General features: G+C 36.5%; 1 protein-coding gene and 1 pseudogene across 20 annotated transcripts in view; both read right to left on the reverse strand.

The window, feature by feature from the left end:
* The window catches only part of NR3C1 (nuclear receptor subfamily 3 group C member 1), a 740,177-nt gene that overhangs the window by 84,812 nt on the left and 627,541 nt on the right, over nucleotides 1-27,824 (reverse strand). The window lies entirely within an intron of this gene.
* LOC131755607 (large ribosomal subunit protein uL4 pseudogene) lies at nucleotides 3,432-4,815 on the reverse strand (annotated as a pseudogene).

Raw genomic sequence — 27,824 nt, forward strand, 5'->3', positions numbered from 1 at the left:
AGGGTAATGCCATGGGCTTTTTTTCCTCCTTTTCTTCACCTCCCCCACTATTTTTTATATAAGTTTTTCAGAGTAGTACCTTAAAATTAGCATTTTTAACACTCGATAAAAAAGAAAACTCTGTGGTAATATATTAGTTGTTCTCACTGAAATATACATACCTTCTTAATTGTAATTTGTCTCTTATATTAAGGTGGTATGTATTCCTAAGTATCATCTCATCATCGCCCAAGCCTCACCTTCCCTTATATAGTTGTTAGACATCCAGAACTAAAAGTAGTTCTGAAATTTTGGTTAATAGGTAACCAAAAAATCTGAGGTAAACAATAAAAAACTTCAGCAGATATTTTCTTGAATATCTTTTCAAGCCAAATGAACAGTTCTTTCATCTGAAAACAGCCCAGTTAAGATGCCTTGATCTTTAGGTTATTATGTGCTACTGAATAGGAAATTTATTTTCAGTAAAGTGTGTCAGGATTTGGCTGAACAGGGCTGGGCTACAAGGAAATTAAAGTAGACTTCTCTTCGTATCCTCTTACCAGCAGCTCTTCCCATTCCCCACCCCAATAAACAAAACATTTATAGAATTGTTAAGTTTTGTTCTTTTTACTTCTTTATTCATCCTTTCAAATATTTTGCTGCCATTTTCCAAAAGACATTATTATTTAACATTCAGTATACAGAGAATTCTCCATCAGAGATATTTTTTCTTAATCTTATTCAGTGAGACCCATGTTAGTTCAGCAGTGGACAGGTCACAAGAGGACATGAGAAAGGAAGAAAGTCTCTGGGACATCTGCATTAACAGCAAGAATTCCACACAAGTAAATGATGTAATTTTGAAGAGGGGTAGCCTTAATGTCATTTTGATCATGAGTCATGAATATCGTAGCATCCTCTGAACATTTAACCATTACAACCATCTAGTATCTGGTACCATTAAATATTTCTGAAAGGAATTCTACTGTGTAAACGTTACCAAAGAAATCTGAACACAAGAACCTCGTAATTCTGCTCTTTGTCTGTAGTTTTACCTGCTTTAATCCGTTTTCCTAAAACAAGAGTTTTCAAGCCCTTAGCTGCAAAATGCTTAGTTTTAAAAAGTAAACCTTATGCAGAACCCCCAACACATAAAACAGGTAGAAGTGATTTATACTGATAAAGCATATTTTATACAAAATCATAATACTAATCTATATAGGAAGCAATCAGATCAGTGAAGCTGTTTTGCTAAAACCAGTAAAACTGAAATTGGAATGCCAGGCTTACCATCAAACTTGTATTTGTATCAGAGTTTGGAAACCACTGCCCTAAAACCTCACATTGTCTCCATTATCAGCCCCAAGCCTCATTTCCAAACCTCTATCAAACCTCCTTTTCCTTATAAAAATAAAGCCCGAACTTTAACAAGGCCCACCAAAATCTGGACTGTAGCATATCTCTCACCAATTTCTTGCAGGAACTGTCTTCCAGTTAGTATGTTTTCTCAGTGTCCCTCAATATGCCAACTTAAATTCCTTCATTCATTTACTTAATGTATATGTTCTGAGTGCCTATAATGAACCTCTAGATTTTTGCTTATTCTGCCCCTTTTTGCCTTAGAATCTTCCTCAATGATCCTCAACAAAGGCTTTCTCCTCTTATTTCCCAAAGTACTCAGTGACTTCTGCCACTCAGGAATTCTGAAGTGACTGCCTTTATTAATTAATGCACCACATGGTATATAGTCAATACTAATAGAGAAATGTACCAAAGTACACATTTGTTTCCTCGGTCTGGATTTTTAAAAATCAAGCTTTTATTTCTACTAAAGAAAATAAAACCACTTTTGAATTTCAAAATTACAGATTTGAGTTTCATATATTTTATAGGAAAAGGCATACAAGAATGCATAGTTTAAGTGGTATGTGTGGTTTCAAGCATACTCTGTTGAGTAATTAAAAATTTAAAAGCCACAGTGACACTGTGAAAAGCTTACTAGGTTGCAAAAGAAAAGCCACATTTCTCACAAACGTGATTAAAGAATAATTATCCAAGGTATTTTTTATAGCACAATATTTGATCAAAATTTTGGAATATAAAAATTTTTTTTGAAATATTCTAAATGCATGAGTTCTAATCCCTGCCACTAGTTGCCAACTTAGTAAAACTACTTCTAGTGTATTATATATGATTTGGTTTTGAAAATTTTTTTTCTCTGCAATTTTATGTACTATCAAGCTATTTTTTAAAAAATTGGTAAAAGATGACAGCCTTGTTTCAGAGACGACTTGAATCAGCTTTAAAAGATAGGTAAAATTCAAGGTGGTAATTTTAAAGAGGGTGAAGTTTTCAAGCTCATCAATTACAGTTCTATAGGAGTAGCTTACTAGATCACTGTTAAATTATTTAGAAACAAAATATTCAGCATACTCTCAGACTTTTTCTTTGCTGATTAAGACTAATCTAAAATTTACTACTGCCACATAAAACGTGAGTATAAGAATAAAGAGGGCTTCCCTGGTGGCGCAGTGGTTGAGAATCCGCCTGCCGATGCAGGGGACACAGGTTCGTGCCCCGGTCCAGGAAGATCCCACATGCTGCAGAGCGGCTGGGCCCGTGAGCCATGGCCGCTGAGCCTGCGCGTCTGGAGCCTGTGCTCCGCAACGGGAGAGGCCACAACAGTGAGAGGCCCGCGTACCACAAAAAAAAATAAAGAAATAAAATAAAGAAATTTACCCATATTTAATCACATAGTTGCCAAAAGTGGTACTAGGCTGACATTGCTCCACATACTGATGTTTCTTTGGTTTCTTTATCTCATTAAGGGACCCCTGTAAAGCAACTGATAAATTGTAAGTGGAGTGACTTCCAAGTCAAGCACACAGCCTAGCTCTACTGTAAATTGTCTCCACTATAAACTGACAGCTAGACAGCTACTGCCGTACAGCACCTAAAAAGTTTTGTCTAGAGTCTATCCAGTGAAAAATAAAAACAAAGCACACAGAAGTTACAACATACTGATTACAATTTAAAATAAGTTAAATACCCCACAGAAGGAATGGGGATAAAGAAAAATAATCATGTCGCAGAACAATTCTGGATGGAGCATTTTCCTTTCAGCAACTGGAGAGTACTGAATATTTAGGTTGAAAACAGATTAGAGCTGTTTATCTAAACTCAGTCAATAGCTTTCTTTTTTGATTGTTAGATTAAGCTAGTTTTATTGACTATGAGTAGGAAGTACTGCTGAATGACAGAAGACAAACTAGGCAGCAACGATACAGGAATTAATGTCACTGGATTAAGACCTTTGGATTATAGCATAATTAAAAATATTAAATTTTAATAGAATTATAAAAGAAAAGGAAATGAAAGATAAGTTATTGGGCAAAAGTCTTTTATCAGTTATTTCCTAGACGATGGAGAGTCTTTTTTTTTTTTTTTCACTGCCTCTTTGATCAGGTCTTTATTCAAAATCAGCTGTCCAAAATGATTTGACCTTTACAGAATAAACAAATTTAAGTTTATGCAGCAGCCTTCTTTTCCTCTGTGGTGGGTTTCTTTTCTGTGGGCTTCTTTTTAGTGGGCTTCTTTTCAGAGGCTGGTTTCTTGGTCACTGCAGCCTTTTTTTCCCACCAAAGCCTTCTTTGGCTTCTTCGGCTTCTTAATGCAAACAGGCTTCTTTCCTTTCTTTCCCACCACAAGCTTCTTGCCTGGAACCTCCTTCTCATCTGATTTGGCTTCTAGTGCTGCTGCTGCCCTATCCATCTGGATTTTGTGGTTCTTGGCCTGGCGAAGAATGGTGTTCCGGCTCATCGTCTTTGCATATGGGTTTAGCTTCAACATGATTCTCAGGTTTTTCAGTGGATTCTTCTTCAGGACTCTGTGATGAACCTTCTTGCATGGTGCCTGGAGGGCTCTTTGGATCTCTGGGCTTTTCAAGATTCTGCTAAGGTGTGTGTTGAGCATCTTGTGCATGGGGAGGTTGTAGTTACTCTTGAGGAGGCAGCTTTATGCCAAGTGCCATACAGCTCCTCTAACTTGGAGAAAGCACTTTCAGTCCAAATGCAGGAACGTCCCACACGCCCACTAGGAGCAAGTTTCAAAATGTTCAGTTTGCTTATATTAAGCAGAGTAATTCCAGGGATGTTTCTGAAGGCCTTGATGATACCACTGTCCTCATTATAGATGATGCAGGGTCCCCTGTGCTGGATACGGTGACGGTTTCTCATTTTGCCTTTGCCAGCTCTCATTCGCTGTGAGGCATAGAACTTTTTGATATCATTCCAGGCCTTAAGTTCCTTCAGAAGCAAAACAGCCTCCTTGGTCTTCTTGTAGTCTTCAACTTTATCTTCAGCCACCAAAGGAACTTCAGGAACTTCCTCTATACCGTGACTTTTAGACATGACCAGCGCTGGTAAAGCCGAGGCAGCCAACGCAGAGCAGATGGCATATCGCTTCTGCATTGTATTCACTCTGTGGTGCCAACGTTGCCAGGTCTTGGTTGGCGCAAACATGAGGCCCCCATGAGACATACTTCCAAAAGCACCCTGGCCAGAACGGTGAGTGCCGCCACCTCGAACCCTGGTAATTCGAGCCACAGCCCTGCCAGTACCCCAAGACTCAGCACTGGTTTGATGACCTGCTAATTCACTGACAGCATAGGGCTGTCTGTTGTTTTTGTGCAAGTTGGTGTGAACAAAGTTCACAATATCTGGTTGAATGGGAGCCTTGAACACAGCTGGCAAAGTGACATTTTTGCCAGATGACTCCCCCTTTTCAGAGTACACTGATTATCAGTGGACGAGCACGCGCCATGGTGGGGAGAGGAGAAGGCCACGCTCCCCTCAACCCAGCGGCTCCCACAGGAAAAGCCGATGGAGAGTCTTGATTCGGTGATAAATCAAGCATTCCCTGTTTCTATACACAATGCTTTTAAAAAATCATTTGTGATAAGTGAAAAGACACATGTTTTACAAGGGGTATGGGGATGAGGTGGATAATGTCCTATTCCAAGAAAGCTAAAGTATAATACAGAATCCCTAGTTGTACTTCATTCTAAAGATACAATATTCAGTGACATATTTCTATTCTTCACACATGTTCTCTGATTTTTTTCCCCCTTCATTACTGAACAAAAAGTACACCTGATTAAGTGTAAGGAGCACACAGGTAAAGCCAGAGATTGACTATTTGGTGCACAGTCACAATTTCTATCACTGTCCTAATTTTATTAAATATAGAAACCCAACATTTAAATTCCTAAATCAGCACCATAATTTTTTCTATTTTCAATTAATTTCACTAAAATTACATTAAAGTATAATATAACAAATGGCATTTGAAATAAATTTTAAAACCCTAGAACTCTTTCTTCAAAGAAGAGCTTCACTGGAGATAAGATATGTAATAAAACCTGGGTAGATTTCTCTGTGTTAGACCCCATCTCCTGGAGTTACCACTATAGTTCGTGAAAGTTATTCAGAATAGTCTGAAAAACACTACTAAATCAATCAGTTGCTCAAATACCACCATACAGATAAAGATGACACTACTACTGAAACTTTTGGATGGTGGGCAGTACCACCATAGAGTGGCTTGAAATGTTTGTCAGCTGCTATAAGAATTTTCTAGGTTTCCCAAGAAAAGCAGTTTGGTGGAAAAGGCATAAATATGTACTTTTCAAACAACTGCAAATTCTTTACAAAAAAGCTCATTTGTTCCAAAGTTGAACTTGTGACAGTTCAGGACCACTTGTGTAGTAGCCAATATACAAGACGACAGATTATAAAGTTAAGACCAACAGTAAAACAGTTTGCAAGAGTTCTAATGCTGGCTTTTGGCGAATATGAATTCATTTTCCAAACCAAAGGGCCCTGATAGTATTTTCCATTATTCAGAATTGGAGAGACTTCAGAAAAAAAACATTTGGGTTTTACAAAAAGCACTTTTAATATAAGAGAGTGAAATTACCACTCTGTAATGATCTATCTGGAAAAAGAATCTAAAAAAGAGTGGATATATGTGTATGTATAACTTATTCACTTTGCTGTACAGCAGATACTAACACAACGTTGTAAATCAACTACACTCCAATAAAAATTTTAAAAAAGAGAGTGAAATTAGCAAAAATGGAGGAGCAAGGAACTCCAGATTCCACCCCCCATAGGAGCAAAAAATAAAAAGGCACAAACGGTCAGAACCAATGTTTTTGGAACCCTCAAAGACTTGCAGCAACCCAGACAATGCTTATTCCAACACCCCCCCCACCAGCCCCGCCACTGATTCTTGGTTAAGAATAGCAAACTTTGTGGTGTTTTTAACTTACCCAGTCCCATCCCCTACTCTCCAGCTTAGCAGTAGTCACGAAAATAACAGCCCACATTCCTAGTACCAGAGGTAGTAAAATGAACCTTATTTGCAAAGAATTCTAATTATTTGTTCTGACCATTCTACTGGCTCCCTAGAAGACCACCTCAAAAAGAGTGGTTTGTTGGCAATGTTCATGCTAATGTCTTAGTCTGCTGTTGCTTGAGGTGATGGATAACAGTTGGGGGCAAACAATAAACTAACCAGAAAGCTTAGAAGGAAAGCCTGGAGGTTTGAAAAGGTCTGACATATTCTGGAAATCTAGAAGGCCAAATGCATGGCCTCAGGAAAGATCTAAGAAGGCCCTAGGATTTCACCTCCTATTGACCTTGAAGCTCTATGGAAGCTGCAAGTAAAGGCTAAGGCAGAGTTGTAAACTCCAGAAGTTAAAAGTTAAAGGCTCACCCTAACACACACACTGAGCCCCTGGGCAAAGATTGGAAAATTTTGTTTCCAGATATTTAATGAAACCACTGTTCAATCATTAATTGACACTAAGCAAATAGAACAGAGACTTCAGGGTCCACAATGGACAAAGAATACAACTTTTACAGAATTAGTTCAAACAGTCACTAAACAAACAACATCTACAATACACATTGAAAACAACAAACACTGCAAAGGGGGAAGAGGTTCCATATTGTAATATTTGAAATATCCAGTTTTCAAAAAAAATTACAAGGTATGTAAAGAAATAAGAAAGTATGGCACATGCACAGGAGAAAAGAATAGAAGCTGACTGAGGAAGCCTAGATGTTGATCTTTCTAGACAAAGCTATTTTAACTGTGTTCCATGACATAAAGTAAACTATGTCTGAAGAACTTAAAGGAAAGTAAAAACAAAAATGTGTCATTAAATTGAGTAGATTAATAAAGAGATATTATGAACCAAATGGAAATTTTGGCACAAAAAAGAATAATAACTGAAATGAAGAATTCACTATTGGGGCTCAAAAGCAGATGTGAACAGGCAGAAGAATCAGTAAACTTGAAATGGAAAAAAAAACAAACAAAAACACCAAACAGAGGCTCAGAGACCTGTGGGACACCATGAAATACACCAACATATGCATAATGGGAGTCACATGAGGAGGAGAGAAGGGAGCAGCAAGAATATTTAAACAAATAGTGGCCAAAAATATGCCAAATTTTATGAAAAATATCCAAGAAGCCCAACAAACTCCAAAAGAATAGATGGAAAAAGATCCACACATAGGCACATCATAAACTATCAAAAGCTAAAGACAGACTCTTGAAAGCAGCAAGAAAGAAGCAACTCATTATGTTCAAGTGATTCTTAATAAGACTAACAAGTGATTTCTCATCAGAATCTATGCAGGGGCAGGCCAGAAGACAGTAGGATTACATATTCAAAGTGCTATAAGAATTCAGAGTTAGTCAAGAATTCTATATCTGGCAACACAATCCTTCAAAAATGAAGGAGAAATTAATACATTCCCAAATAACAAAAACTAAAGCAGTTCATCATTAGCAAACCTGCCCTCCAACAAATGCTAATGAGAGTTCTTCAGGCTGAAATGAAAAGCCATCACACAGTAACTCAAATACACATGAAGAAATAAAGTACAAGGAAAGGTAACTACATAAGTAAATGCACAAGACAGTGTAAATGTATCTTTTGTTTATAACTCCTTTTCCCTTTCTTATTGAAAAGACAGCTGCATCAACAGTAATTATAAATCTAGGTGGACAGGCACACAATATATAAAGATGAAATCTGTAACAAGAACAGACAATCTAATATAGAGATATATGGAGACAATATGTAATCTCCAGGGCAGCCAGTAAGAAAATAACTCAAAAACTAGAGTAAAAGAAATGACAAGCAAATTAAAATTATCACACTAGAAAACTTTAATACAAAAGAAGATAGTAATGGAGGAACTAAGGAGCAAGAGTCCTCCTTACCAGTAATTATATTAAATATCAACAGATTAAACTCTCAAAAGGCAGAGGACAGCAGAATGGATTTAAGAAAATGATCCAACTATATGCTGTCTACAGAGACTCAGATTTAAAGACAGAAATAAACTGAAAATAAAAAGATGGAAAAAGATATTCCATTCAAACAGCACACATGAGTGGCTATACTAATAACAGATAAAACAGACAACACAAAAATTGTCTCCAGAGACAAAGATGGACAGTGTATAATGATAAAAGTGAGTAACAAATATAAACATATATGCACCAAACAATAATATGAAGCAAAACCTAACAAAAGAGAAATAACCTAGTAATATTAGTTGGAAATTTTAATACCCCCACTTTCAATAATAGAACTAGAAAGAAATTTAGCAAGGAAATAGACACTTGAACACACCCTATAACAATTAAATCTAAGTGACATCTGTAAAACATTCCAAAAGAAAAACACTACAAAAGAATAATATTAATTCTTGTTAAGTGCACATGGAACATTCTCTAGGATAGATAATACATTAGGCCATAAAACAAGTCAAATAAAATTTAAAAGGCTGAAATCATACAAATTATGTTCTCTGACCACAACAGAATGAAGTTAGAAATTAACAGAAGAAAATTTGGAAAATTCACAGATATATATAAATTAAACATTCCAAATAATTAGTGAGTTAAAGAAAGAAAAAAAAATCACAAGAGAAATGAAAAAATACCTTGAGATAAATGAAAACAAAATATAAAACATACCAAAATTTATGGGATGCAGCAAAAGCAGTGCTAAGAGGGAAATTTATAGCTGTAAATGTTTACCTTATAAAGAAGAACTGAAATCAATAGCTTTATCTCCCACCTTAAGAAATTAGAAAACAAAGAAGCATAAATAAAGGAATAATAAAGACTAGAGTGGAAATAAATGAAGTAGAGAATAGAAAAACAATAGAAAAGATCAACAAAACCCAAAGTTGCTTCAATGAAAAATCAATAAAAACTTTATAGCTAGATTGACCAAGAAAAAAAAGAGAAGACTTAAATGACTAGAATCAGAAATGAAAGTGAGAACATTACTACTGACCTTAGAACAATAAAAAGGATTATAAAGGAATACAATGAACAACTGTATACCAAACCAATGAGATAACCTGGATGAAATGGATACATTTCTAGAAACTACCAAAACTGTCTCAAAAAGTAACAGAAAATATCATAGACCTATAATAAGTAAAGAGATTAAGTTAGTAATCAAAAAAATTCCAACAAAGCCCAGATGGCTTAGCTGGTGAATTTAACCAACTGTTTAAGGAAGAATTAAGAACAGGAGAGGAGGGAACACTTCCTAACTTGGTCTGAGGCCAGTATCACAATATCACAGCCAGACAGATATATTACAATGAAACTACAGAACAATATCCCTTACAAAGATAAGTGCAAAATCCTCAACAAAATACTGGCAAACTAAATCTAGATGCATACAAAAACTGTTATAAACCATAACCAAGTGAGAGTAATCCCAGGAACACAAGGTTCGTTCAGTGTATGAAATCAATTAATATAATAAACTATACAAGAGACTGAAAGCAAAACCACATAATCTTCTCAATAGATGCAGAAAAGGTGTTTGACAAAATCCAGCACCCTTTCATGATAAAAATACTTAACAAACTAGAAAAAGAGGGAACTTTTTCAATCTGATACAGGATATCTATGAAAAACCCAAAGCTAACAACATACTGAAACTATAAGTTTTCCCTCTGAGTTCAGGACCAATACAACATGCCCACTTTCACCACTGCTATTTAGCATTACACTGGAGGTTCTAGTTAGGGCAATTAGGCAGGAAACAAGTAAAAATAATCCAGATTGGAAAGGAAGAAACAAAACTATTTCTACTTGGAAATGACAGGATTTTATGTATAGCAAATCTTAAAGAATCTACCCAAAAAACTTGCTAGAGCTAATAAACAAATTCAGCAGTTGCAGGATACAAAATAACACAACATATCAGTTGCATAACTATACTGTAGCAATGAACAATCTGAAAAGAAACTAAAAACAAACACAAAAAACAAATTTACAACAGCTTCAAAAAGAATAAAATACTTAGGAATAAATTTAACCAAAGAAGCACAAGAGTTGTATACTGAAAACTACAAAACACTGTAAAGAAATTAAAAATCTGCACAAATGGAAAGATATCATGTGTTCATGAACTGGAAGACTTTTAATACTGTTAAGATGGCAATATACCCCAAAGTGATCTACAGGTTCAATGCAATCTCTATCAAAATTCCAACTGCCATTTTTAGGAAATGGACAAGCTGATCCTAAAATTCATGTGGATTTGCAAGAAACACAGAATAGCCAAAATAATTTTGAAAAAAGAACAAAGTTGGAGGGCTCATATTCCCAATTTCAAAACTTAGTATGAAAAAATAGTAAAAAAAAACAGTGTAGCACTGGCATAAAATCAGGCATGTAGACTGATGGAATAGAATTGACTGTCCAGAAATAAACCCATACATTTATGGTTGGTCAGTTGATTTCAACCAGGGTATTGAAGTCATTCAATGGAGAGATTAGTTTTTTCAACAAATAGTGGTGGTAGGACAACTAGGTATCCATATGTAAAAGAATAAAGTTTTGATACCTACCTCATACTATATACAAAAATTAACTTAAAACAGATCAAAGAGTTAAATGTAAGTGCTGAAAGTATAAAATTCTTAAAAGGCAACACAGGTGAAAAATCTGTGACCATGGATTAGGCAACTTTATTTTAAAGATATGACAACAAAAGCACAAGCAAAGAAAAAATAAATTGGACTTCATTAAAATGAAAAACATCTGTGACTCAAATAACACGATCAAGAAAATGAAAGGACATTTCTCCCATTCTGAGGGAGACTGAAAGCAAAACCACAGAATGGGAGAAAATATCTGCATATCATGTATCTGATAAGAGTCTAGTATTCAGAACATATAAACAACTCTTATAAACAACAATAAAAAGACAACCCAATTAAAAAACATGCAAATAATTTGAACAGACATTTCTCCAAAGATATACAAATGGCCAAGAAGCACTTGAAAATATGTTCAATTTCATTTGTCATTTGAGAAATGCAAATCAAAGCCCCAATGAGATACACACACCCACTCAGACGGCCCTTATAAAAAAGACAGAGAATAACAAGTATGGGCAAGGATGTGGAGAAATTAGAATTCTAATATGTTGTTTGTGGAACTGGAAAATGGTATAGCCACTGTGCAAAAGTTTGGCAGTTCCTCAAAAGGTTAAACATAGGTATCTATTAATGCCCCTCCTAGGTATCTATGAAAGAGAAATAAAAAACATATGTCCACACAAAAACTTATACACGAATGTTTGTAACAACATTATTCACAATAGTCAGAAAGTGGAAACAGCCTAAATGTCTATCAGCTGATGAGAGGATAAACAAAATGTGGTATAGTCATATAATGGAATATTATTTAGTCATAAAAAGGAATGGAGTACTGTTAAAATGTGACAACACAGATGAACCTTGAAAACATTCTAATTGCAGGAAGGCAGACACAAAAGGCCACTTATTGCATACCATTTATGTGAAATTTCCAGAATAGGCAAATCCATAGAGACAAAAAGATCAATGATTGATCGCCAAGGATGTTGCTACATAGCCTACAGTGAACAGAATGTCCCCCAACAATAAAGAATTACCCAGTTCAAAATGTCAGTAGTGCTGAGGCTGAAAAATCCTGTTCTAATGTGAAGTTTAATCTAATAGGAAAAAATAATCCATCATGTAGAATTATATTAATATTATTTTGAGACAACTACTGCAAACTTACTAGAGCTCTAATTCCTCATACATGTTGACAATATCAAATCAGATGGTGAAGGTGTGTTCAAGTATCAGTTTCAAGTTTCAAGTGTACCTTAAAGGTCACCTATTTTAAGACATCTTTAAAATTTTGCAATTCAAATAGGTTTCTTTTTCTGAGAAGAGTTCAACCATATTGGATATAAAGATTCTGGGAAATTTGAAAGCCATCAGTGTCTTTAGAACTTGTTTTAAGGATGTTTCATCTGTAGAAATCTACCTATTTTACATTTACCTCTCTACTCATTGGAGAAGACGAGATTATGGGTTTTGAGGTTGGGATCCAGGACTTCACATTTGGCTTGGTGAAAAGGTCATCTGGGCATCATGCTGAAGAGGCTCTACACAATAATATGTGTAACTGTAAGAAAGCTGTGAGCACACTGGTACCTGTGCATCTTTTCTAATCAGTTTCCCTGGAACAGGAATCTGACCAGGCACTTATTGGTCAGTCATTTAATGACCAGTCATTTATTCTTCTTTGAAAGATGAGATAAAAGATGTTCACAAAAGCTTTCAAAGGGAGCTCTTTATGGATGAAAGTGTCTGAAAACCAGGAATATGGGCAGAAATGCCTTAATTTACAAAATCAATGCACTTTTGAATGAAAAATATGAGAAGTAAATATTCATGTTATAATTCTGTGAAGCAGAAAGCACTCAAGTATAGTGGGAAAAGGCACAGACTCAGAAGTAATGACCTAGTTTCAAATCGTGGCTCTGCTGAACTAACATCCAAGTCACTTAATCTCTCTGAACCTGTTTTCTTATTCAAAAGAATAGGGATAATTTTATATTTGCTCTAAGTACCTCATCAGATTATGAGGATCAAACAATAATACAATTTGTGAAAGGTGTTATAATAAATGTTTGCCTAATAATATTTCAATGGAGAGGTTTTTTTTTAATGAACAAAGTTAAAAATTCATGGAAAAGGAGATTAAAATGGAATCTTGCTCTTTGGTTTAAGATACTAACTAGTACAATACTAAAGCAGCTCAATGGATCTTCATAATAGTAGTCCCTCCAAACCCTTTTCCCCCAACCCTCAAAAAAGAAGTTTTCTGATATCTATTCAAAAATAATAGCTCTGAAACACATTGCATATGCTATCAACTTAAGTTTACTCTCTTTGGCTGACTTTATGTCATCTTGGGCTGGCAGCTAGGAGCCAATGACAAAATGGTACCATTTGTACAGTCTCCAGGCAGAGGAAGCCTATTGAGTTTTTGTTTTTAAAAGACCTACAAAATGGTAACTCTGAAGTATAATGTGCATTATCATCATCCTTCTCAAAAAGCCACTAATTATAAATATGTCATTATTATTTAGCCAACTTTACTTAAAATGAGGGAATAAGTTAATTTTGAGATTCTCTCTTCTGGGGCAGAATGATAATGAATTTCTTAAGCTGCATATTTACAGAAGGGAGTCTTGAGACATGAAGCCAGTATATTAAGGACACTGGCTACAGATGTGTGTATTACAACACATTGGTCTTCCCAGGCTTTAGCAATGACTGGGCTTTAGCTGAGGTTATACTGGTCTGGCTTCAGGCTGTTATTGGTTGTACCCCTACTCAAACACCTACTCACCTGAACAGTTTCATGACAGATGCAGAAGCCCCAAAGTTCTCACTTAGAAGTTTTTATTGACTCCCAAGAAATCAATAAAATGGCTTGAAGAAAAGAAAACTCAAGTTCAAATACAATGGAATTAGCTCTATATAAAAGCAAATTATCAGGAACTATAACTAGTTAGAAGCTTAGTATCTGAGATTGTGAAGGCAATCTGACACTAACGATGTATCAATTCAGAAAAACTGTTAAAATTTGTTTTTTAAATGTCCATGAATTCTTTAGACCACAGCCAAATGAAAATTATGGAGGGATATTAATAAAAGTATAGAAATATAGGAAACTAAATGTTTTCCATGAGTCCTACTCATAACTAAATGAGTCCTTAACTAACCAAAGACCAGAAAAGGAAAAAACTGTATTTTACATTTGGGTAGTAATCTTTAAAAATGTTTTTGTTTTTTCATTATATGTACATCCGTGTTACATTGCGTGGCTACTTGAAGTTACCAGACAAATTAGTAATACCTTAAATACCAGAATGAAAGTGTTTTTCTTAAAAGAAAACTCAATTAGAATTTTGAAAGTAACTTTAACTTTCAATTTTCACACTTTTTTTTCCATTCTGGAAAGTGCCCTTGATTTCTGATTTACAACTAGAACAGATTTGTACTGCACAGTCTAGCATTTAATTAGAAACCATTTTGATCTCTTCTTGTTACATATCAGTCTTTTTCATCATTCCATTAGACTGTAAGCTCCTGAGCAGGAATTCGGCTTTTTCTTTTTAGTCCTTACCAGGACATCAGAGTGCTCAGAAGACAGAGGAGCAGTGCTTGTTGACAGACATTACCCTCAGGAGAAACTGCAGCTGTGACACTCAGGAGTAAGAAAAGTATGAAGCAAAAGAACTGTGAGCTTGAGAAGAAGAGCCCTGAGGATGCACCACTTCTCTGTCACTTACCCCATGGGTGTCAACTTCTTTCACCTCCCTTACCTTTTGTCTCTTTATCAATAAAGCAGTGGTAAATGATACATTTCTCCTAGCATTATCATTAAATGAGATCAAAAATGGGAATGTTCTGTATATTGTTAAGAATTCCGTGTTACTGTTAACTTACAATTATCTATGCTGATGTTGCTAGGGTAAAATACTAATCACATTTTTCTTTCCTTTCCCAAAGAATTGTTTTGTCTTCCCACAAACTGCTCAACTGATTCTCTCCAACCTTTTTTCCCGCCTCTCTTCCTTAGTCTTCATTTAACACTTGTAGTAAGTTTCAAAATTTTCTGCAGTAGGTGCCTATGTTTTAACACAGCTGGTCACCATTACTCTCATCTAACATGAGTCTTTAAAGCTTGTTGGAACTTTTAGCAACTAAAAGTTGGGGAGGCCGAAAAGGACCCACAGCAAGTGTCCTTAGTACAGTCACTCAGAAACAGCTTACTATCATTCTGTTTAATAAGCACAATTACTGCTCTGACGTCTAAACCATACATGTGTAATTTAACATACTAGTTTTATTCAATGAGGCAGAGTAGCTCCAGAATACCAAAAAGATTTCCTTTTAGACACTTTTGTAAACAATGTTTATTCCAAGTCCTAATCTCAATTTCTGCATTAAAAGGAAACAAAAAAAACCACACTGCCTTGATTTCTAAATATTTTTTAAAACTCTACTTACATGGTACCGTGTAAAACCAAAATGTAAATATATTTCACATACACCAAACTGGCACAGAAGACCAGCACTACCACATGTTGGTGAGCATGTGGGGCAAAAAGAATACTTATAACACTGCTTGGAAACAATCTGGAATTATCTATAAGTTGTGGATGTGTATACCTTTCTGAGTTGTTCCACTTCTAGATATGATTCCCTAGGAAAACACTCTTACAGTATGTACACTAAGAGACATGTTCACAGCAGCATTGTTCGAAATAGTAGAAAACTGGAAACAAACCCAAATGTTCATTAACTGGAGAACAGATAAATGTGCTATATTTATTCAAAGGCATAACATATATCTGTATTAATATACTTAAGATTATATGGATGAACCTTACAATATTGAATTTTAAAAAATATGTTGTAAAGACTCCATTCAACCTGAGTCCATTACATGAAGTTTAAAAAACATCTAAAACAAAATAATGTATCATTTGGGGATACTTAAATAGGTAATAAAATCATAAAGCAAAAGAAAGCAAAAACACAAAATTCAGTATTATAGTTACCAAAGGTTGGGCAGGAGGGTGATATGACTGGGAAGGGGCATGCAGTGAGCCTCAAAGGTAATAGTAATGATCTTTTCCTTATGTTAGGGAGGTGAGTACAAAGAAGTGTTTGCTTTATTATTCCATAAAACATACATATGTTATATACTTTTTTTGATATGTATGAAATAATTCATTTTAAAAGGTACCTATGGGAGCCTGAACCAAGACGGCTGAGTAGAAGGACGTGCTCTCACTCCCTCTTGTGAGAACACAAGAATCACAACTAGCTGCTGGACAGTCATCGACAGGAAGACACTGGAACTCACCAAAAAAGATATCCCACATCCAAACACAAAGGAGAAGCTACAATGAGACAGTAGGAGCGTTGCAATCACAATAAAATCAAATCCCATAACTGCTGAGTGGGTGACTCACAAACTGGAGAACACTCATACCACAGAAGTCCACCCACTGGAGTGAAGGTTCTGAGCCCCACATCAGGCTTCCCAACCTGGGGGTCCAGCAGTGGGAGGAGGAATTCCTAGAGAATCAGGCTTTGAAGGCTAGTGGGATTTGACCACAGGACTTTGACAGGACTGGGGGAAACAGAGATTCCACTCTTGGAGGGCACACACAAAGCAGTGTGCCCATCGGGACCCAGGGGAAGGAGCAGTGACGCCATAGGAGACTGAACCGTACCTACCTGCTAGTGTTGGAGGGTCTCCTCCAGAGGCGGGGGGTGGCTCTGTTTCACTGTGGGGACAAGGACACTGGCAACAGAAGTTCTGGGAAGTACTCCTTGGTGTGAGCCCTCCCAGAGTCTGCCATTAGCCCCACCAAAGAGCCCAGGTAGGCTCCAGTGTTGGGTTACCTCAGGCCAAACAACCAACAGGGAGGGAACCCAGCCCCACCCATCAGCAGTCAAGTGGATTAAAGTTTTAATGAGCTCTGCCCACCAGAGTAACACCCAGCTCTACCCACCACCAGTCCCTCCCATCAGGAAACCTGCAAAAGCCTCTTAGATAGCCTCATCCACCAGAGGGCAGATGGCAGAAGCAAGAACTACAATCCTGCAGCCTGTGGAACAAAAACCACATTCACAGAAAGACAGACAAAATGAAAAGGCAGAGGGCTATGTACCAGATGAAGGAACAAGATAAACCCCAGAAAAACAACTAAATGAAGTGGAGATAGGCAACCTTCCAGAAAAGCAATTCAGAATAATGAAAGTGAAGATGATCCAGGACCTTGGAAAAATAATGGAGGCAAAGATCGAGAAGATGCAAGAAATGTTTAAGAAAGACCTAGAAGAATTAAAGAACAAACAAAGAGAGATGAACAATACAATAACTGAAATGAAAACTACACTAGAAGGAATCAATAGCAGAATAACTGAGGCAGAAGAACAGATAAATGACCTGGAAGACAGAATGGTGGAATTCACTGCTGCAGAACAGAATAAGGAAAAAAGAATGAAAAGAAATGAAGACAGCCTAAGAGACCTCTGGGACAACATTAAACGCAGAACATTCACATTATAGGGGTCCCAGGAGGAGAAGACAGAGAGATAGTACCCGAGAAAATATTTGAAGAGATTAAAGTCAAAAATTTCCTTAACATGGGAAAGGAAATAGCCACCCAAGTTCAGGAAGTGCAAGTCCCATACAGGATAAACCCAAGGAGAAACATGCCAAGACACACAGTAATCAAATTGGCAAAAATTAAAAACAAAGAAATTATTGAAAGCAGCAAGGGAAAAATGACAAATAACATACAAGGGAACTCCCATAAGGTTAACAGGTGATTTCTCAGCAGAAACTCTACAAGCCAGAAGGGAGTGGCATGATATACTTAAAGTGATGAAAGGGAAAAACCAAGATTACTCTACCCAGCAAGGATCTCATTTGGATTTGATGGAGAAATCAAAAGCTTTACAGACAAGCAAAAGCTAAGAGAATTCAGCACCACCAAACCAGCTCTACAACAAATGCTAAAGGAACTTCCCTAAGTGGGAAACACAAGAGAAGAAAAGGACCTACAAAAACAAAAACAAAACAATTAAGAAAATGGTCACAGGAACATACATATCAATAATTACCTTAAACGTGAATGGATTAAATGCTCCAACCAAAAGACACAGGCTTGCTGAATGGATACAAAAAAAAGATCCATCTATATGCTGTCTACAAGAGACCCACTTCAGACCTAGGGACACATACAGACTGAAAGTGAGGGGATGGAAAAAGATATTCCATGCAAATGGAAATCAAAAGAAAGCTGGAGTAGCAATACTCATATCAGATAAAATGGACTATAAACTAAAGAATGTTACAAGAGACAAGGAAGGACAGGACACTACATAATGATCAAGGGATCAATCCAAGAAGAAGACAGAACAATTATAAATATATATGCACCCAACATAGGAGCACCTCAATATATAAAGCAACTGCTAACAGCTGTAAAAGAGGAAATCGACACTAACACAGTAATAGTGGGGGACTTTAACACCTCACTTACACCAATGGACAGATCATCCGAAATGAAAATAAATAAGGAAACAGAAGCTTTAAATGACACAACAGACCAGACAGAATTGATATTTATAGGACATTCCATCCAAAAACAGCAGATTACACTTTCTTCTCAAATGCGCACAGAACATTCTCCAGGATAGATCACATCTTGGGTCAAAAATCAAGCCTCAGTAAATTTAAGAAAATTGAAATCATATCAAGCATCTTTTCTAACCACAATGCTATGGGATTAGAAATGAATTACAGGAGAGAAAAGGTAAAAAACACAAACACATGGAGGCTACACACTACATCACTAAATAACCAAGAGATCCCTGAAGAAATCAAAGAGGAAATTTAAAAATACCTAGAGAAAAATGACAATGAAAACACGATAATCCAAAACCGCTGAGATGCAGCAAAAGCAGTTCTAAGAGGGAAGTTTATAGCTATACAAGCCTACCTCAAGAAACAAGAAAAATCTCAAATAAATAATCTAACCTTACACCTAAAGGATCTAGAGAAAGAAGAACAAACAAAACCCAAAGTTAGCAGAAGGAAAGAAATCATAAAGATCAGAGCAGAAATAAATGAAATAGAAACAAAGAAAACAATAGCAAAGATCAATAAAACTAAAAGCTGGTTCCTTTTTTTTTTTTTTTTTAAAGCTGGTTCTTTGAGAAGATACACAAAATGGATAAACCATTAGCCAGACTCATCAAGAAAAAGAGGAAGAGAACTCAAATCAATAAAATTAGAAATGAAAAAGGAGAACTTACAACAGACACCGCAGAAACACAAACCATCCTAAGAGACTACTACAAGCAACTCTATGCCAACAGAATGGACAACCTGGAAGAAATAGACAAATTCTTAGAAAGGTATAAGCTTCCAAGACTGAACCAGGAAGAAATAGAAAATATGAAAAGACCAATCACAAGTGATGAACTTGAAACTGTGATTAAAAATCTTCTCAACAAACAAAAGTCCAGGACCAGATGGCTTCACAGGTGAATTCTATCAAACATTTAGAGAAGAGCTAACACCCATCCTCTTCCAAAAATTACAGAGGAAGGAACATTCCCAACTCATTCTATGAGGCCACCATCACCCTGATACCAAAACCAGACAAAGATGTCACAAAGAAAGAAAACTACAGACCAATATCACTGATGAATACAGATGCAAAAATCCTCAACAAAATACTAGCAAACAGAATCCAGCAACACATTAAAAGGATCATACACCATGATCAAGTGGGATTTATCCCAGGGATGCAAGGATTCTTCAATATATGCAAATCAATCAATGTGATACACCATATTAACAAACTGAAGAATAAAAACCATATGATCATCTCAATAGATGCAGAAAAAGCTTTTGCCAAAATGCAACACTAATTTATAATAAGAACTCTCCAGAAAGTGGGCATAGAGGGAACCTACCTCAACATAATAAAGGCCATATCTGACAAACCCACAGCAAACATCATTCTCAATGGTGAAAAACTGAAAGCATTTCCTCTAAGATCAGGAACAAGACAAGGTTGTCCACTGTCACCAATATTATTCAACATAGTTTTGGAAGCCTTAGCCACGGCAATCAGAGAAGAAAAAGAAATAAAAGGAATACAAATTGGAAAAGAAGAAGTAAAACTGTCACTGTTTGCAGATGACATGATGCTATACATAGAGAATCCTAAAGATGCCACCAGAAAACTACTAGAGCTAATCAATGAACTTGGTAAAGTTGTAGGATACAAAATTAATGCACAGAAATCTCTTGTATTCCTATACACTAATGATGAAAAATCTGAAAGAGAAATTAAGGAAACACTGCCATTTACCACTGCAACAAAAAGAATAAAATACCTAGGAATAAACCTACCTAAGGAGACAAAAGACCTGTATGCAGAAAACTCTAAGACACTGATGAAAGAAATTAAAGATGATAACAACAGTTGGAGAGATATACCATGTTCTTGGATTAGAAGAATCAGCATTGTGAAAATGACTACACTACCCAAAGTAATCTACAGATTCAATGCAATCCCTATCAAATTACCAATGGCATTTTTTTACAGAACTAGAACAAATCATCTTAAAATTTGTATGGAGACACAAAAGACCCTGAATAGCCAAAGCAGTCTTGAGGGAAAAAAATGGAGCTGGAGGAATCAGACTCCCTGACTTCAGACTATACTACAAAGCTACAGTAATCAAGACAATGTGGTACTGGCAGAAAAACAGAAATATAGATCAATGGAACAGGATAGAAAGCCCAGAGATAAACCCATGCACCTACGGTCAACTAATCTATGACAAAGGAGGCAAGAATATACAATGGAGAAAAGACAGCCTCTTCAATAAGTGGTGCTGGGAAAACTGGACAGCTACATGTAAAAGAATGAAATTAGAACACTCCCTAACACCATACACAAAAATAAACTCAGAATGGATTTGAGATCTAAATGTAAGACCGGACACTATCAAACTCTCAGAGGAAAACATAGGAAGAACAAACTTTGACATAAATCACAGCAAGATCTTTTTTGATCCATCTCCTAGAGTAATGGAAATAAAAACAAAAATAAACAAATGGGACCTAATGAAACTTAAAAGTTTTTGCACAGCAAAGGAAACCATAAACAAGACGAAAAGACAACCCTCAGAATGGGAGAAAATATTTGCAAACGAATCAATGGACAAAGGATTAATCTCCAGAATATATAAACAGCTCATGCAGCCCAATATTAAAGAAACAAACAGCCCAATCCAAAAATAGGCAGAAGACCTAAATAGACATTTCTCCAATGAAGACATACAGATGGCCAAGAAGCACATGAAAAGCCGGTCAACATCACTAATTATTAGAGAAATGCAAATCAAAACTACAATGAAGCATCACCTCACACCAGTTAGAATGGTCAGCATCAGAAAATCTACAATCAACAAATGCTGGAAAGGGTGTGGAGAAAAGGGAACCCTCTTGTACTGTTGGTGGGAATGTAAATTGATACAGCCACTATGGAGAACAGTATGGAGGTTCCTTAAAAAACTAAAAATAGAATTACCAAATGATCCAGCAATCCCACTACTGGGCATATACCCAGAGAAAACTAGAATTCAAAAAGACACATGCACTCCTATGTTCATTGTAGCACTATTTACAATAGCCAGGTCACGGAAGAAACCTACATGCTCATCAACAGATGAATGGATAAAGAAGTTGTGGTACATACATACAGTGGAATATTACTCAGCCATAAAAAGGAATGAAATTGAGTCATTTGTTGAGACATGGATGGATCTAGAGACTGTCATACAGAGTGAAGTAAGTCAGAAAGAGAAAAACCAATATCGTATATTAACGCATATACGTGGAACCTAGAAAAATGTTATAGATGAACTAGTTTGCAGGGCAGAAGTTGAGACACAGATGTAGAGAACAAACGTATGGACACCAAGGGGGGGAAACCGCGGTGGGGTGGGGATGGTGGTGTGCTGAATTGGGCGATTGGGATTGACATATATACACTGATGTGTATAAAATTGATGACAAATAAGAACCTGCAGTATAAAAAAACAAAGAAAACAACTAACACTATACTTTCTTGGTTTATTTGTATGGAAATGTTAATATAAATGTTTCAGACATTACATGAAATTCCTAAAAATCTTATATGTTCTGGTATAATGTTATAAGTCATAATTCTAGTTATTGCTTTAAAATGTATATCTCAGAAATAACTAAATTTCCTTGTCAATTGCATTATTATGAAATTTCATCAAATCTTTAACCGTGGTCATTTTTAAGTCTTTTGTTATTTACAGACAGTTCTGGGTGTACTCTGATGCTTTTTCAAAAATGTTCCTATAAAAGGGTTTCATCTTTAAGAAATTCATGGAAAAGACTCTGACAAGTACAGGTTTCTGGTAACTGACTATACTGCTGAACTGAATGAATAAGCATTTTCAGAACTCTAATGGAAAACTGATGAATTCATAAACGTGCTAACAAAAGATCAAGATGAAAAAAAATTACATGGGACTGAATGAACTGATGAGGATGATTATAATTTTAGTGACTTTCTGTTTGAATAAAAAAAAAATCCCACAAGGACTCAGAGGCAAAAAATGTATAAATCAATTTTCATAGCAAAGTAAAGGAGCTGTTACAGTGGACGATTACTGGACTGAATGTCGATATTATGGCATAGTATGAGTGCGTTTCGTGTTTGGTAATTGCAATCATTGTTGCTTTTGTTGTGGTCATCCATTTACAATGCTTGGTGTCAGTTTATCTCTTGTAAAAATAAAATACAGTGTGTGTGTGTGTGTGTGTGTGTGTGTGTGTGTGTAGAAAAAAAGTGGAGGACCGGAAAGCAAATTATAATCATAAAACTCACTGAAACGGCTGTGAATTTAGGAGTATATGTAATAGACCCGTAATATTAGAAAGGCATAATTGGGCAGGGGCGAGATGCTGAAAGTATTACAGGGTCTGGTCTGCTGGGGAGAATTAAGTCAAAACAAAATCAACTGGACCAAGTATATAATTAGGTAGGCTGCAGGATAACCCTATGATCTGGACTCAAAAGTCAGCAGAGCCTCCAAGGGCCTGAAGCTTTCCTAGAAATTTAAGAAGTGTAATCCCCCCTACCTCTGGGTTTTTCATATGTTTACATCTTTATGTAGAAGTCCAAAGGGTTTGTGAGATGTCTGGAGCTTCACGGGTTCTCTAGAGAGCTTCAGTAGAGTTGATGGCATTTGGAAGACCCCTGAAATTCCCTGGATGCTGGCCAACTTAGAAATGTAGACTAGGTATCTTCAATGCATGTTAACTGTGTACTAGAACAATGTTTCTCAAAGTGTGGACCTCAACCAACAGCAGCAGCAACATCTGGGAACTTAACATAACTGGAGATTCTTAGGCCCCACCCCATGACTCCTAAAGCAGAAACTCAGGGGATGAGTCCCAGCATCTGTGTTTTAACAAACTCTCCAAGTAATTCTGATGCAACTGAAGTTTGAGAACCACTGATCCAGAGCAAAATGGAAATGAAGTTCACTAGCCAGACTCTTGAAACACCCTTTATGATGGTTCACATTATTGATCTATCAGAAGATAATGGAGTTGCTTTTCAGAATAACTCCCAGAAGAGCTTTGGATAACTCCCAACTAAGTTCATGAAGAATTATCATGGCTTTAGTGTAGATTACACTGTTAGCTGGTCCTTTATTCCATAAACAGACTCTATAATTATATGGGAAAAAAATGGATTAGAGACCTAAATCTAAGACCAGACACTATAAAACTCTTAGCAGAACACATAGGAAGAACACTCTGACATAAATCACAGCAAGATCTTTTTTGATCCATCTCCTAGAGTAATGGAAATAAAAACAAAAATAAACAAATGGGACCTAATGAAACTTAAAAGCTTTTGAACAGCAAAGGAAACCATAAACAAGACGAAAAGACAACCCTCAGAATGGGAGAAAATATTTGCAAACAAATCAATGGACAAAGGATTAATCTCCAGAATATATAAACAGCTCATGCAGCTCAATATTAAAAAAACAAACAACCCAATCCAAAAATGGGCAGAAGACCTAAATAGACAGTTCTCCAAAGAAGACATACAGATGGCCAAGAAGCACATGAAAAGCTGGTCAACATCACTAATTATTAGATAAATGCAAATCAAAACTACAATGAGGTATCACCTCACACTAGTTAGAATGGGCATCATCAGAAAATCTACAAACAACAAATGCTGGAGAGGGTGTGGAGAAAAAGGAACCCTCTTGCACTGTTGGTGGGAATGTAAACTGATACAGCCTCCATGGAGAACAGTATGGAGGTTTCTTAAAAAACTAAAAATAGAATTACCAATGATCCAGCAATCCCACTACTGGGCATATACCCAGAGAAAACCACAATTCAAAAAGACACATGCACCCCAATGTTCATTGCACCACTATTTACAATAGCCAGGTCATGGAAGCAACCTAAATGCCCATCGACAGACGAATGGATAAAGAAGATGTGGTACATATATGCAATGGAATATCACTCAGCCATAAAAAGGAACAAAACTGAGTCATTTGTTGAGATGTGGATGGATCTAGAGACTGCCATACAGAGTGAAGTAAGTCAGAAAGAGAAAAATATCGTATATTAACACATATATGTGGAACCTAGAAAAACGGTACAGCTGAACTGGTTTGCAGGGTAGAAATTGAGATACAGATGTAGAGAACAAACGTATGGACGCCAAGGGGGGAAAGCCACGCGGGGGTGGTGGTGGTGGTGTGATGAATTGGGTGATTGGGATTGACATGTATACACTGATGTGTATAAAATTGATGACTAATAACCTGCTGTATAAAAAAATAGAAAAAACCTATTTATTAGGTTTACAGACATGTGCAGTTTAAAAGAAAACACACTACTTTTACCTTGAGAAAAAAAAAAGTACCTGTGGTAAAACAGAAAAATATGTTTTCAAGATATCACGTAGATTCATTTTCTTCTTTCCTGTCTTTCAGCTTCTACAACTGTCTTATTTAAGCCACTCTATTAATATATAAAATATGCCACTGCCTTTATTGTCTTTACCCGACATTTGTTCACTCTTCAATATTTATGTTGTTTAACTTTCCAATATTTGAAATCATTAATAACTTGCCTCAGCCTCCTATCAGCCTGGGGATTGTTTTACAGAGCAGTAGGATTAAAAACTCATGGTGAGGGCTTCCCTGGTGGCGCAGTGGTTGAGAGTCCGCCTGCCAATGCAGGGGACACGGGGCCACGGTCCGGGAAGATCCCACATGCCGCAGAGTGGCTGGGCCCGTGAGCCATGGCCTCTGAGCCTGCATGTCCGGAGCCTATGCCCTGCAACGGGAGAGGCCACAACAGTGAGAGGCCCGCGTACTGTAGAACAAAACAAACCAAAACAAAAAACTCATGGTGAATCAAAAATAAAGACAGAAGAAGGGACTTGAATTCTCAAGTCATGCTTTCATTTAGTATCTAGATTATGCTACTTTTCCTAAGCTCCTTAGGCCTTCATATTCTGCCTCTTTTCAGAGGCCCCATCTTATAGCTTGGGATAGTTATCATGGAGTTATGAAAACCACAAATCTCAGTAATGGGATGTTGGCATGCAGGGAGATGCTAGATTCAACACAGTACCTTGCCAGACTCCAGGCTGACATCAGGTCAGCAGCTATATTTGAACTTATCCAAAATCCTTCTCAGGCCCTCATCCTTTCAGCTAAAAGCCTAGTCATCCCACCTATTCTTTTTTCTTTTTTTTAATTTAATTTATTTATTTTTGGCTGAGTTGGGTCTTTGTTGCTGTGTGCACGGGCTTTCCCTAGTTGCAGTGCGTGGGGGCTACTCTTCATTGCGGTGCTCGGGCTTCTCATTGCGGTGGCTCCTCTTGTTGTGGAGCACGGGCTCTATGCATGTGGCTTCAGGAGTTGTGGTGCATGGGCTTAGTTGCTCTGTGGCATGTGGGATCTTCCCGGACTAGGGCTCAAACCCGTGTCCCATGCCTTGGCAGGAGGATTCTTAACCACTGCGCCACCAGGGAAGCCCCCACCTTTTCTGAAACCAAAGATTTTAGGAATTTTCTGCAGAACATGTTAGTGAAAGCTAATCATTGGAGGACACATAATTTTAAAGAAAAATACAAGAAAGCTACTTAATGCTTATGTTACTTAAGGCAGTTCCAGAACTTTTCCTTTCTGAGACTTAAACCTACAGAAACACTTGAAAGAGTGAGGGTGAAAATATACATATATAAACAAACACAGAGATGAACACTGCAACACTGGTACAGCAACAAATGAGTTAATCTAAATTCCCTTCAGTGGAGATCTGGTTAAATATAGTATATCCATTTAGCTCTTAGAAAGAAAAGCAGATCTACCATATGATCCAGCAATCCCACTCCTGGGCATATATCCAGAGAAAACCATAATTTGAAAAGATACATGCACCCCAATGTTCACTGCAGCACTATTTACAATAGCCAGGACATGGAAGCAACCTAAATGTCCATCAACAGAGAAGTGGATAAAGAAGTGGAGTATTACAATGGAGTATTACTCAGCCATGAAAAAGAATGAAATAATGCCATTTGCCGCAACATGGATGGACCTTGACTGAGTGAAGTCAGACAGAGAAAGACAAATATCATATGATATCGCTTATGTGGAATTGAAAAAGGGTACAAATGAACTTATCTACAAAACAGAAATAGTTACAGATGTAGAAAACAAACTTACCAGGCGGTAAGGGTGGGGTGGAGGGATAAATTGGAAGATTGGGACTGACATATATATACCACTATATATAAAATAGATAACTAATAAGGACCTACTGTGTAGCACAGGAAACTCTACTCAATACTCTGTAATGGCCTATATGGGGAAAGAATGTAAAAAAGAGTGGGTATGTGTGTGTGTGTGTATATATATATATATATATATATATATATATATATATATATATATATAAAACTGATTCACTTTGCTGTACACCTGAAACTAACACAACACTGTAAATCAACTATACTCCAATAAAAATTAAGAAAAAAGAAAGAAGATTTGTTTGACATAGATGTCTATGATACATTTTTAAGAGACAAAATTTATATATATACACACATTTTACAAATTAGAATGTTACTCAAATTTTAAAAATATTTTAAAGAATTGAAGATCATGTACTTTCATTTACAAGCAAATTGTCAACTTCTGGAAAGCACAGAAAATATCAAAAGTAATCAAAAGATCAGCATTTATCATAATAGCACACTGCCACTTAATTTCTGTCCATCTACTTCTCTGAGAACTATCAATTTGCATTACTTGCCCAATTGATTAATGAAAGAGGAATAAAAGAGTTAAATGTAAAGTGCTTTTTTAAAAAACTAAGAAAAAATATCCTTATTTCAAAAAAAGTCATGCTAATTTCTTAATGGTCTCTGGATGAATATTTGAGAGATGCAAAAACAGGGCAGGGTTTGGTATTTTGCAACTTTTCACTCTTTTTCCCCTTTTAAAGGAGGCACAGTGCTCTACCACAGTTTTGGAAACCCTCAGTGTTATTTAGCTTTCAAGTGAGGCTTCCTGAAATTAGGTCTGTGCCGATTAGAAATTTTCTAAGGCAAAATAGGAAAAGTCATTACCCAGTAGAAAGTTGAAAGGTGTAGAGGAAAAAGAGAGTAAACTTAGATGATTACAGGAAGCTGAAAAAGTTCTCATACTCCACGCACAAGTGGGAGAAATAAACTGAAAAACTGAAAGGGGTTAAAGCAC

This window comes from Kogia breviceps, chromosome 4 (assembly GCF_026419965.1).
Source record: "Kogia breviceps isolate mKogBre1 chromosome 4, mKogBre1 haplotype 1, whole genome shotgun sequence".
Lineage (NCBI taxonomy): Eukaryota > Metazoa > Chordata > Mammalia > Artiodactyla > Physeteridae > Kogia > Kogia breviceps.